Source organism: Anser brachyrhynchus (genome assembly GCF_964034855.1).
Source record: "Anser brachyrhynchus genome assembly, chromosome: 12".
Lineage (NCBI taxonomy): Eukaryota > Metazoa > Chordata > Aves > Anseriformes > Anatidae > Anser > Anser brachyrhynchus.
Window position 1 is genome coordinate 2,386,836 of NC_137707.1, and position 10,563 is coordinate 2,397,398.

General features: G+C 46.2%; 1 protein-coding gene across 8 annotated transcripts in view; it reads right to left on the bottom strand.

Moving 5' to 3' along the window:
• Window positions 1–8,183, bottom strand: part of BANP (BTG3 associated nuclear protein) — a 146,329-nt gene extending 138,146 nt beyond the window's left edge. For 4 of the 8 annotated variants that reach the window (XR_013938247.1, XM_080552058.1, XM_080552060.1 and 1 more), the window contains exon 1: window positions 7,941–8,172. The gene's annotated coding sequence lies outside the window, so the exon portion shown is untranslated. Of the gene's footprint in view, window positions 1–7,940 lie in introns of all 8 variants that reach the window. The other 4 variants (XM_080552062.1, XM_080552059.1, XR_013938248.1 and 1 more) reach the window with 3 other exon arrangements.
• Window positions 8,184–10,563: the final 2,380 nt, after the last annotated feature.

A 10,563-nucleotide genomic window follows, 5' to 3' on the forward strand; every position in this document is an offset into this window, starting at 1 on the left:
CAGTACGCAGAACCAGATGTACCACGTTTTATTGCTTTCGCCCATAGATGGAGAGTCTTTATTGATAACATCCCCCCCAGAAACACAAACGCTTTGGTTCCAAGAACGGGCTTCTAGAGCCCTTTTCCTATTACGTACATAAATGTCTCTCCCAGTCTCAAAGGCTGGAGGGGGGTGAGACAGGTCGCCCAGATGTCCTTTTAATTTGGGTGCCTGTACCCATTTGAGATTAGCAGCTTCCCCCCCCCCCCCAGTAACCCCTTCAGGCATCTATCTTTCTGCGATACTTCAGGCTGACTTTGGGAATTGCAAGCAAGTGCCTAACACAACCTGAATTATTTGGGGCCGACCTCGGTTCTCTACGACAACTCCAACACTGATAAAAGTATTTTGCTTCTGTGCCGCAGCACGATCCAAAACATCGTGCGGATGTTGGGAATGGACATGGTTTTGGTGAGATTACCAGCACGCCTTGAATGCCTGCAGAGCGCACCCCGACTACCGAAGGCAGCTCCAACGCACACCTGAACACCTCCCGACACCGTGCCCGTGGAGCCCTGGACCTTCCGACAACAAAACTAGCCTCAGAAAGGCAGCCCAAGTCTGGTCCTGCAAATTTGCTATTCTGAAGTACGATTCGGTAGTCCTAGCAAACTGGCGGTCCTGTTAAACAAGCAGAATCAAAACCAAACGCTAACATTTATTCTAGCTGAAATGTGAATGAACAAGAAAAATGAACAGAATGCTAAAGAAAGAGCTGTGCCCCAGCTCAGTGCTACCGTCCAAAGGAAAAAGCTCTTGCCTAACCAGAACATTAATTGTATGAGAAAGAGCAAAACTTTGCTTGAGGTGTAATACTGCAATGTAAGCGGATTACGCAGCAGACAAAGCGCTGTACTGAAATATTTGAATTCTGGGTGCTTTGTTTCCCATCCTCCACCACAAAACTCAAAGGATATTAAGGTGTTATGCTTCATCTAAAGTGACAGAAGCCACAGAAGTTTACAGACTTCAGGTCTGGTACGATCTGTGCTATTGGCCCACCAAGGGATCGAGGCAAGATTCAATTTTCCCTGCTGGAGAGAAAAAAGAAGACTCCCTTCAGAAATAAAAAAAATAAAAATAAAAAAGCAAGGTACAGTATCTGCCTGGCTCCTGAGCAGATCACGTTGTTTTAAATGCGTTTTTGCTACTCATCCTGCCAGGGAACCTCAAAGAGGAAACAACAGTAATTTCTAAACATCTCAAAGGGCCTTTATTGAGAAGTGACTAAGAGCTGGGGAAGGGGATGGGAAACGAGGACTTCCTCTGGAAAGACCATGTTCCAGAAGTCACTGGTATCCGAAACATCACCAGCTGCGACATGAACCTAGCACTCATTCAGAGCAGGCAGCGCCCCAAGTTCTTGTGCCACGCTCGTTTCCACAGGCAGCAGGGCAGAGCAGGACAGCAAACGAGGTTTACCCACTGCTACTTGAAAGATCTGCAGAGGCAGCCGAGAAGCTGGCTGAGGAAAGCTGTGGGATCCTCTTCCAGTCCCAGGAATCCAGCGCTTGGAGGGCGGGTACGAGCAGTACGAACGCCTGTTTTACAGACGTACGAACGCAGCCTTTGTCAGGTGAGACTCCTCCGCAGCACAGGGATCTGTTCATGAAACTCGGGTTCTTGCACGAAGGACCAAGGGACCACATTTTCCCCCCAGCAAAGACCCAGAGACTGAATCAAAGTTTATCACCAAATCTTTGGCCATAAACTTGCTCGAGAGATGCTTTGGAAAATACAATTTCTATCAACTTTGAGTTTCATTACGTCAAGAAAAAAAGTGCACTGATGACAAAACATTTTGAAATTTCATTGGCGTAGACAAAAATCATTCTGAGAAACTTTAATTTTTTTCCCCGTATGAAGTGGAAGCCAAAAAGCTAAAGTTCTTTAAGACTTCATGATATATTTAATAGGTGCTTCCAAGCTAATTGTACGATGTATTTCTCTACTATTTGAGATACTTTCTGTATAACTACTGGTTCAACTCAAAATATTTTTTTTTCCTAAGAAATACATATATGGGCAGACTAACAGATAAAGATAGCAGCCACTGACATGTACAGACCATTAAGGGATGCCCCCGGATCTTTACTCTGCAGGTTTAGGTTTGATTCCTGCAGACTGAACCTTCAGGACCGTCCCTAACAGAACAGCTAGAGGAGTACATCGAGTGCAAAGAAGGAACACGCCATCAAACAGGGCTAAAAAGGACATTCATCCGTTCCTGAGAGTAACTATAACTATGCTTTGAGGCTGAGGACAAATCAGCCCAACCAGCAGGAACCTGCTCATGCGTCTGAAGAAGCTAAGCTTGCCTAATTCACCAGAAGATGGTGGAGGAAAACATACCATGTGCATTATCCAGATAAAATATGTTGCACGCTGTTTGCTGGTTTAAAATTCAAATCTCTCTCAAATGCCAGGAAATAGCAATGAAACTTCACTCTGGAGGTTCCTAATGCCTGAAACTATAAGGAATACACCCCAAAAGATCAAAAAGAGGATAGAGGTGCAGCTGCCTACAGCTGCAGCAACAGCCCATAGGTCTATAAATACTTGCAGTAATAGTAGCAATCAAATGGTAAACAGTAACAACATTAAATAGAAGAAAACCTGACTTTAAAAAAAAATGTATAGCCTTGTAAAGCAACCCAGTAAAGAAAAATAAAGCAATTACTATCTGTTGAGCAAATAGCCCTGAAGAGGCATAGCTGGGCTTTTAACACGGGAATATGATCTCACGCACAAGACAGGACTGATCTAGATCTCTGGTCTTCAAAACTGAAGATTTTTCCTGTTATTTAGGAATCAAAACACATTGCCATGCTCCAGCCGAAAGCTTCAAGTATTATTTGTTATCTAGAAACAGCAAGGAGCTTATTAAGGAATATTTCAACAGAACATACGGTAATTTAATATTTGAATCCCCTTTGGAAAGCGGAAAATAAGTAACATAACAAAAGGGCTGCAACTAAAAATAACGATTTTTAAAAGTTGTCAGATGCTGCCGGAAGAGAGAAGGAGGTGAAAAAAATGTCAATATTACAACACTTGCTAAAATTTGCTGAACAAAATGACAGTTTGTGAATACTGACCACCTACATAGTGACTTATACCTGATAGAAAGCACTTGTGTGTGTTTCTAAGGCAACTTCATTAACTATTTCAATAGTAGGAGCAATCCCAGAAGTTTACCTCCTGCTTCATACCTTAATTCTCTCTATTCTACTGCAATTGTTTGCCTAGATTTTTTTTCCACATATCCATCAATCTGTGTTATTTTAAACTGATTTCCCTTTTGCAATGCAAAGTATACAGCTGAGATCAAAGGATGGGAAACAGATTTTAAGGAAATTAGCACAGCTTTCAATTTATACCTCTGAAAGCCCCGTTTTTCCATTATGTTCTCCAATTATTTCCGTATCACAAAGTAATTTTTTCTCATTAAAAATAATTCTGTGGTCTCAAGCAAACAGCTTAACGAACAGGATCTCAGCATATTAAATTGTAAATGACCACGAGAATAACAAGGTTTATTTCATTCAATGGAATTACCTGCATTATTTTCAAGAAACCTTGGAGAATATTATTTGCTGTAAATAGTTAAAGACATCAGTAAAGTCAGAGTGTTTCAGACTGAAATCATAGCAGTAGGCAGATCAAGCTAGAAACTGGCTGACACTGATCTCCAGTTTAACAACATCCGTACCTCTCCAGCATAAAGAATCAGAGCGTTCTCTACTTAAAGCCACGTAAAAGATCGCCGAGAGGCTTTAGGTAGCGCACAAATGGCTTTTATGTTTCTGGAAGCGGCCAGGCTGCAGAAGCGACCTGTCGTTGCCTAGATAAAACACAAGCAACAGCAACCGAGCCCTGCCCCTTGGACGGCAGCCTTGTGCTCGAGCCATGCACAACCCTTGAGGAACACATGTGCAGCTCCCGCTTCGTGGCCACATCACGTTCCTGACAGCACGCTACGCCAGCGCTGCTCGCTGAAAGGCCCCACTGGTGGAATTCAAACCCAGAGAGATTGCCGAGGGAAACATCACGTCCCCTGCTGTTTTGCACAGGAACGGCGCTGCTGAGGCCACTTCCATCTGGCTGACCCGCTCCACGTCCAAGGCTGCTGCCGCCCTCCTGCCAAGAGGCTGGGCGCACACTGCAAAGCGCCACCGGCAGGTCTGTGTCGCGGAGCACAGGTGCTAAGCCACAACTCCCTCCTCTCATCGCCACATCCACTCACCGTTGCAGAACCAGCTCTTTAGAGACGGAGAACGAACGTGGAGCAGGCTGTGGGAACGAGACGCACACCTAGCCCCGACCCCGTCCTGCACACGCTGTGAGATACCCAGCGTAGCGCTGCCTTTTCGCGGGCAGGGGCACCTAAACTGGAAGGTTACAGGATTATTACAGGATTCGGAAGTTTCCATTTCCCTTTGCAAAGTTACTTCGCTATAGCTTTGGAAGGTTTTGCACTGGAGAGCTACTCAGCCTAAGCACAGGAGACACCCAGGACAGCACCTGTACCGACACACGGGCTTGCCTGGACCCTGAAAAGCGTTCGGCAAAGATTTCACTTCAGTCTGTAGCTCCTTGACGTCTGGCTCAAGTTCAAGGAAAACCTGTGCAAAAACATTTTATTCTTTTGTGTTTGTCTTACCTCAAGCAGAAACTAGATAACAAAAGGGAATAAATATCATTTCCTATTTTTTTCCTACCACGTGCACTGCTGATCTATGTACCTGAAAAAATTTCTGATCTAGCAGTTCCGGTGGAAGAAGCCAATGCTGTTACAGGCCCCTACTATCAACAAGCACCGTGGCCAACATAAGATCTACAACAGGTAACCTGCTTACTCAAAAGTCTAACAGATTTCCCTCCTGCAACCACTTAGAAAAAAGAAACATCCAAGCTCCCAAAACAGACCTTAGCACTGCTTTAAAACACAGGGATAACACTAATGTTTTTAAATTCTTACCAAAAATATTTATGAAAATAACCTGAAGAGCACCACGTAAGTAGAAAAACACAGATCAAGTATTCCTCTGAAATACTTTCATCACTACAGTCTGATCCTGTTTTGCCATTCCCCCTCCCTCCTCTGGAAAAAAAAAGTAATTCCAGCTTTAAACGTGCAAGAGTATCTATCAGCGGGCTGTCAGAGCTAAGGTGACATGTAGCAGATGTGTTTATAAAGAGCAGGGAGGCAAGTGGTGATTTTCTTTATAGTTTCTATGAATTCACACCATGGGAAAGCAGATGTGTGTTATTTTTTCATCATAAGATAAGGATGCTCAAATTTTCAGAGGAAAACTTGAACATAACTTATTTTTCCCTTAAGTAGTTTGGGTTTCTTCCCTTTAAGCCAGGTTTTGTTTTTTTTTTTGTTTTTTTTTTTTTACAAACAGGAACCAAGATAAAGGAGTTTTGTCCAACAGACGTCATAAATTATTTTATTTGAAGTCCCAAATGCAAAGGATTTTATGAAGTTTATCTTTTTGTGCATGTCCGCTTACTGTCTTCACATGCAATCTAACAAGCAGCGAGCAAAACTAAGCGCTTAACGGTAGCTTTGAAAAAAGCTAAAACTGCAAGGAAACAAGTGTTTGACGTGACTTTTAAAGACATTTTATTATTTTTATTTTTACTTGCAAAAGAAGAATACGATTTAGCTTTTAATGAATATGTAAAAAGCAGAAAACAAATAAAATTACTTCAGTAAATAACTATCAAGTTCCAAACTAGAGGAAATCAAATCTGTGGAAAAAAAATTTATTGCCGAGGTTTAGCATACATAGGTGTTTTGTTGTTCTAATCATTTGATTCACATTGTCTCCTCCTACAAGTAGCTCCTGCTGTTCTGCTCAACTCACATAAACAGTTTCTGTAGATCTCTGGGGCAAGAGCTTCTGTGCACAAAGAAACGCCCATCTCCTCCTTCTAAAATGAATGTAATCAGAGAGCTTTTAATTTACTTTCTAAGGAGCATCATAGGAATTTCAATTGAAGCCATTCTTCAGCGAAAGATACGAGGACATTCAAATTCCGAAAAAATAAAAGACGTGTATTCTTCCTGCACAAACGATGCTTTACAAGTTCAGGGCAAAGCTGAAGACCAAAGATGAGGTGAAATCCTTGCAAACGTGAGCGTCTTACTGTAATTAACGTGAGTCTGAATCCCACAACCGAGCACTGCTCTGCAAACGCAGGGTAAACCCGTAAGCAGCTCTCCCGCTACAAGGAGGTGCGAGCTCATCTTCCTTCACCTCGTCTGTACAAACCCGTGTAAACCGTGTATGTTGTCCTGTGCTAAAAACAGCCCAGGCAGGAAACACAAGCCCTTCTGCAACACGCTCAGCAGAGCACGTGCTGACGGAGCCCTGTCAGCTATGAACGTTGGCAGTCGGCGCTCGCCGCGTTCCTGCTGTACTCCTAACGCACCCCGTTACTCCTTTAAGTCTTAAAACCTGTTCCATAACCACACAATTAATACATGGCTGAATAATTAAGGCATTGAAGCCGGTTTCTGTTACGATAAAGAGATTGTAAGTTAAAAACAAAGATAAGAGTTACAAAATATTTTCATCCTCTAAAGCAGATGGAATATTAACACTTCCAGAATCCAAACACCATCTTTCGCTCTTTTTAATCAATTAGCTAGACGTTCTTCCTGACATCTTTTCATGCGTTACTGAAAACTGAACTGCTGCCAAGAAACCATTTAACGTATGGAGTAAGGCTCTTCCAATTTCAGAACCACATACTCGTTATTCTGGTCAATTTTTACGGGCAACCGTTTCACAGGTACGCTAATATTTCCTAACCAAGTAAATCCGTTGTTTCAAGAGGCACCATTATGACGTTATTAAGACAGGGAGGTTTTCGTTTGTTTATTTTAAAAATCTTGTTTGAGTGCTCAAAATCCTACAGACACATTTTGTCTTTGTTTCTTGATACGCTGAAATCAAAAGGGTACTGCAGCTCAGGTAACCTCACGCAGAAGGCAAAATACATATATATCTCTCTCAAATAAATTACTCAATTATCATTTTACAGCAATTTGAAAGCTGCTCCAGCTGAAGCACTCAGTTGCTAAAGCCCCTCCAAACTTGTTTCCTTTTGAAAAAAAAAAATTCTTCCCTTGAGAACTCTAAAAATAAACTGATACATAAAGTATACCCATAGCAGGATAAAATTACTATATTTGGTAGCGTGCACAATTTCCCACGGTACAGGGATTTAAAAAAAAAAGAAAGAAAGAAAGAAAAAGAAGAATTATTGGAATTATGGATACGGAGGGAAGAGAGATGTGACCGGGACTGCTTTACCAAACCTAACACGCTCAGGCCGGAAAACAGCAGCCCAGATAGGGCTGCGAAAACCCTTTGCTCTGACAGGAGCAGGGCACGGCACCCCCTGCAGCAGCCCCTTCCCTCCCTGAGGGGAAAAGCAGAGGCTGAGGCGGGGGCAGCCGTGACGGGGGGAGGCCGCGCTGCCCCTTCCCTCCCCCGTCCTCCCGAGGGCCAGGGGCGCACCCCGAGGCGGGGAGAGGACGAGGCCGGGCTCCCCGGGGAGAGGCAGCGAGAGAAGGGCCCGCGGAGCCCCAGCACGGAGCGGGGACCCCGCCCCGCTGCCCGGCTGAGGAGGAGGAGGAAGAGGAGGCCGGCGGGGAGCGAGGCGCCGAGGAGGCCCCGGCCTCCCCCCCCCAACACACACACACACCCCCCCGGGCCTCGGCCCCTCCCCGGAGCCGCCGCCCCGCGGGCCGGGTGCTCGGGCGGCCCCGTGAGGAGCCGGGGGAGGAGGCGGCGGAGGGAGCCGGAGCCCCTCAGGCCCGCCGGGAGGCCCCCCGGGAGCTCGGCCCCAGCCGGCCGGCCGCGGGGAGCCGCGGTTACCGTGTGCGGGGCCCAATTCTCGTGGTGTTTGTCGGGCGGCTGCGATAATGGCGTCCTTCCTCGCGAGACGGCTCCGGCTCCGCAGCGCGCAGGCTCCAACGCGCCGAGCCCGCTCGGCCCCCGCCCGCCCCGGCCGTCCGCGCCTGCGTGCCGACGGACGGGGCTCGCAGCCGCCCCTCCGCCGCCGCGCCCGCCGGGAAGGACTACAAGTCCCAGGGGGCAGAGCGGCCGCTCCTCGCTGCCGGCCCCGCCGGGCAGGCCGGGAGCTGTAGTACACGCGGGTGGGGCGGTGCCTTCTGGGAATTGGAGTCCGCAAGCGGCAGACCCGCAAGGCACACGGGCACACTTCACACGCCTTACTCGCGCCTTACTCGCACCTTACTCACACCTTACTCACACCTTACACACTTCACATCTCACACTCCACATACCCCCACACTCCACATACCCCTCACGCACCACATACCCCTCACACTCCTCACACACCATATACCCCACACACACCTCACACCCCACGCATCATATACCCCTCATGCTCCTCACACACCTCACGCCCCTCACACCCCTAACGCACCTCACGCACCTCGCACCTCACACACCATATACCCCTCACACTCCTCGCACACCTCACGCACCTCACACACACACACACCCCACATGACGCCCTCCTTCTCTTCCCCGAGTGTCCTGCTCTCCGGACACGCTCCCAGCCCTGACACAGCCCCGAGGGCTCCCCAAGCCCTCCTGCTCTGACTGGGACACCACCAGACGGTCCTGTCCCACAGCCCAGGACGGAGCAGGCTCTGCCAGGATGTCTGACAGTGCAGCAAAATTAATGTTTTGTGTGGCGGTGCCCCCAGCCCGCAGTCACATAGTGCCGGGTACAGCGCTGCAAATCCTTCTCTGGCAGTGTCTCAGGGCTGTTGCAAACTCCAGTGTCACGTCTCTTCTTTATTATGTGTTTCCAGACCTGCCAAGCAAAGTAGCTGCAGCGTTTGGCCGCTGCAATTGTCAGCAAGCAGATTAAATATGTATCTGCACCTCAAGAGCCTCCCGCACGGAGCCGTTCATGCACTGACACGCTGCCTTTCCCTACGCCTTTCGCTGGTCCTTCCACTAAATCTCTCCCTGCTTAAACAGATCCGGAGCATATGATGGGATGATCTGAATGTGAGCTGTCACATTAACGAGAAAAATGTCACCACGTTCAGAACACTGCTGAGGAACTTGGAAGTGGGAATTTGCTAAATTAGCTCGGCAGTCTGATTTTTCTATCGCCTCATTCCTGCATTTGGTATGAGAACAGAATGACTGGGCGAAGGTGGAAAACCTTCTGTTAACCTTATGGAAATGACAAAAATATGCAAAAGCATGAAAGCAGGCACAGAGGAATAATGCAAGGAGCTCTTAAAGAAGATAAAAAATAGATTACTATTTCCTTATATACCACAGCGATGCCCAAACAAGACCATCACTAGATGTCATTTTTCAGCCTCTGCATGACCAGCAGTGACTTTCAGACTTTTACATTAAAATGTTCCTCATTGAGAAGCTTAATTCAGCTCTGCAGTGTCATGGCATGCAATTGAATCCATTCCAGTTCAGCAGTAATTGGCTGTGCCAGCATCTACAGACCTACGGTTTGGAGTCGATGCCGTAGCTGTTGGGTTAGTGAGCTGAAGTGCTGTTCTCGAGGACTGTAGATTTGTCATGTTTAAACTCGAGGTGTCCACTGCAGGACTTTTGTACACGTGTGAAGGTAAACAGTGCAAGCCACAAAAGCACCGGTTTCTTAAGTGCTTAGACCCCAGGGAACAAGCAATCCCTCCTGCTCATCTGTCCAGGAGCTATGGGGAGAATCAGAGAGCAGAACATCTTTCAAGCAGGGAAATTTATCCTGACAGAGGCATGTGCCCTGTGCCTTCCTTGGAAAGTGACAGGAGTAACTTCTTAAACTGGTGCTTCCGGTATTAAAGAATTATCATGAGCCTAGAAATTACCAATTGGTACTTTAAGGAAAACCCTTGCTTCTGCTTCCAGATTTGCAAATGTTCAACTGAGTCCATGAATTTATTTAGTGTGTTCTCCTCTTTCACAAGCAGATTAGGAAGGTCAAAGGTTAAACTACTTTGAAATTGACTTTTTTATTCCATGCTTTGCTGCACAGATTTGCCCTGTAGCACATTTGGCAAACTCAAGCAATTTCCAGGTCCCAGCTAGAAAAACAACTGTATAAATGTCAGTGTACGATCTGCTGTGGAAAGTTGATAGAAGCTTTTGCCATCATAATCTGAACCCAGCATAAAAACTGTCCTGTTTTCTCATCAGTACGTTCCCTTCCAGAAATTATGAACTTACATTCTGCTAAGGATGTATAGCTCCTCTCTGTATAGCCAGAGAGCTCTGCTAAAACAACACAAAACAGAAAAATGTTCGTTCTCATAAACCAATTACGCTATTCACCTGTAGTCATCAAAGTAACTGTAGAAAATTCTGGCAGGATCCAGCTGACATCTGTATCTTTAATCACAACATAATAAAAATAAAACAGCAATTTAGCACTGAGAAAGGATACAGCACTACCTCCTGTTGGTGAGTCAGGCTGTTCTGATCATTACAGCGA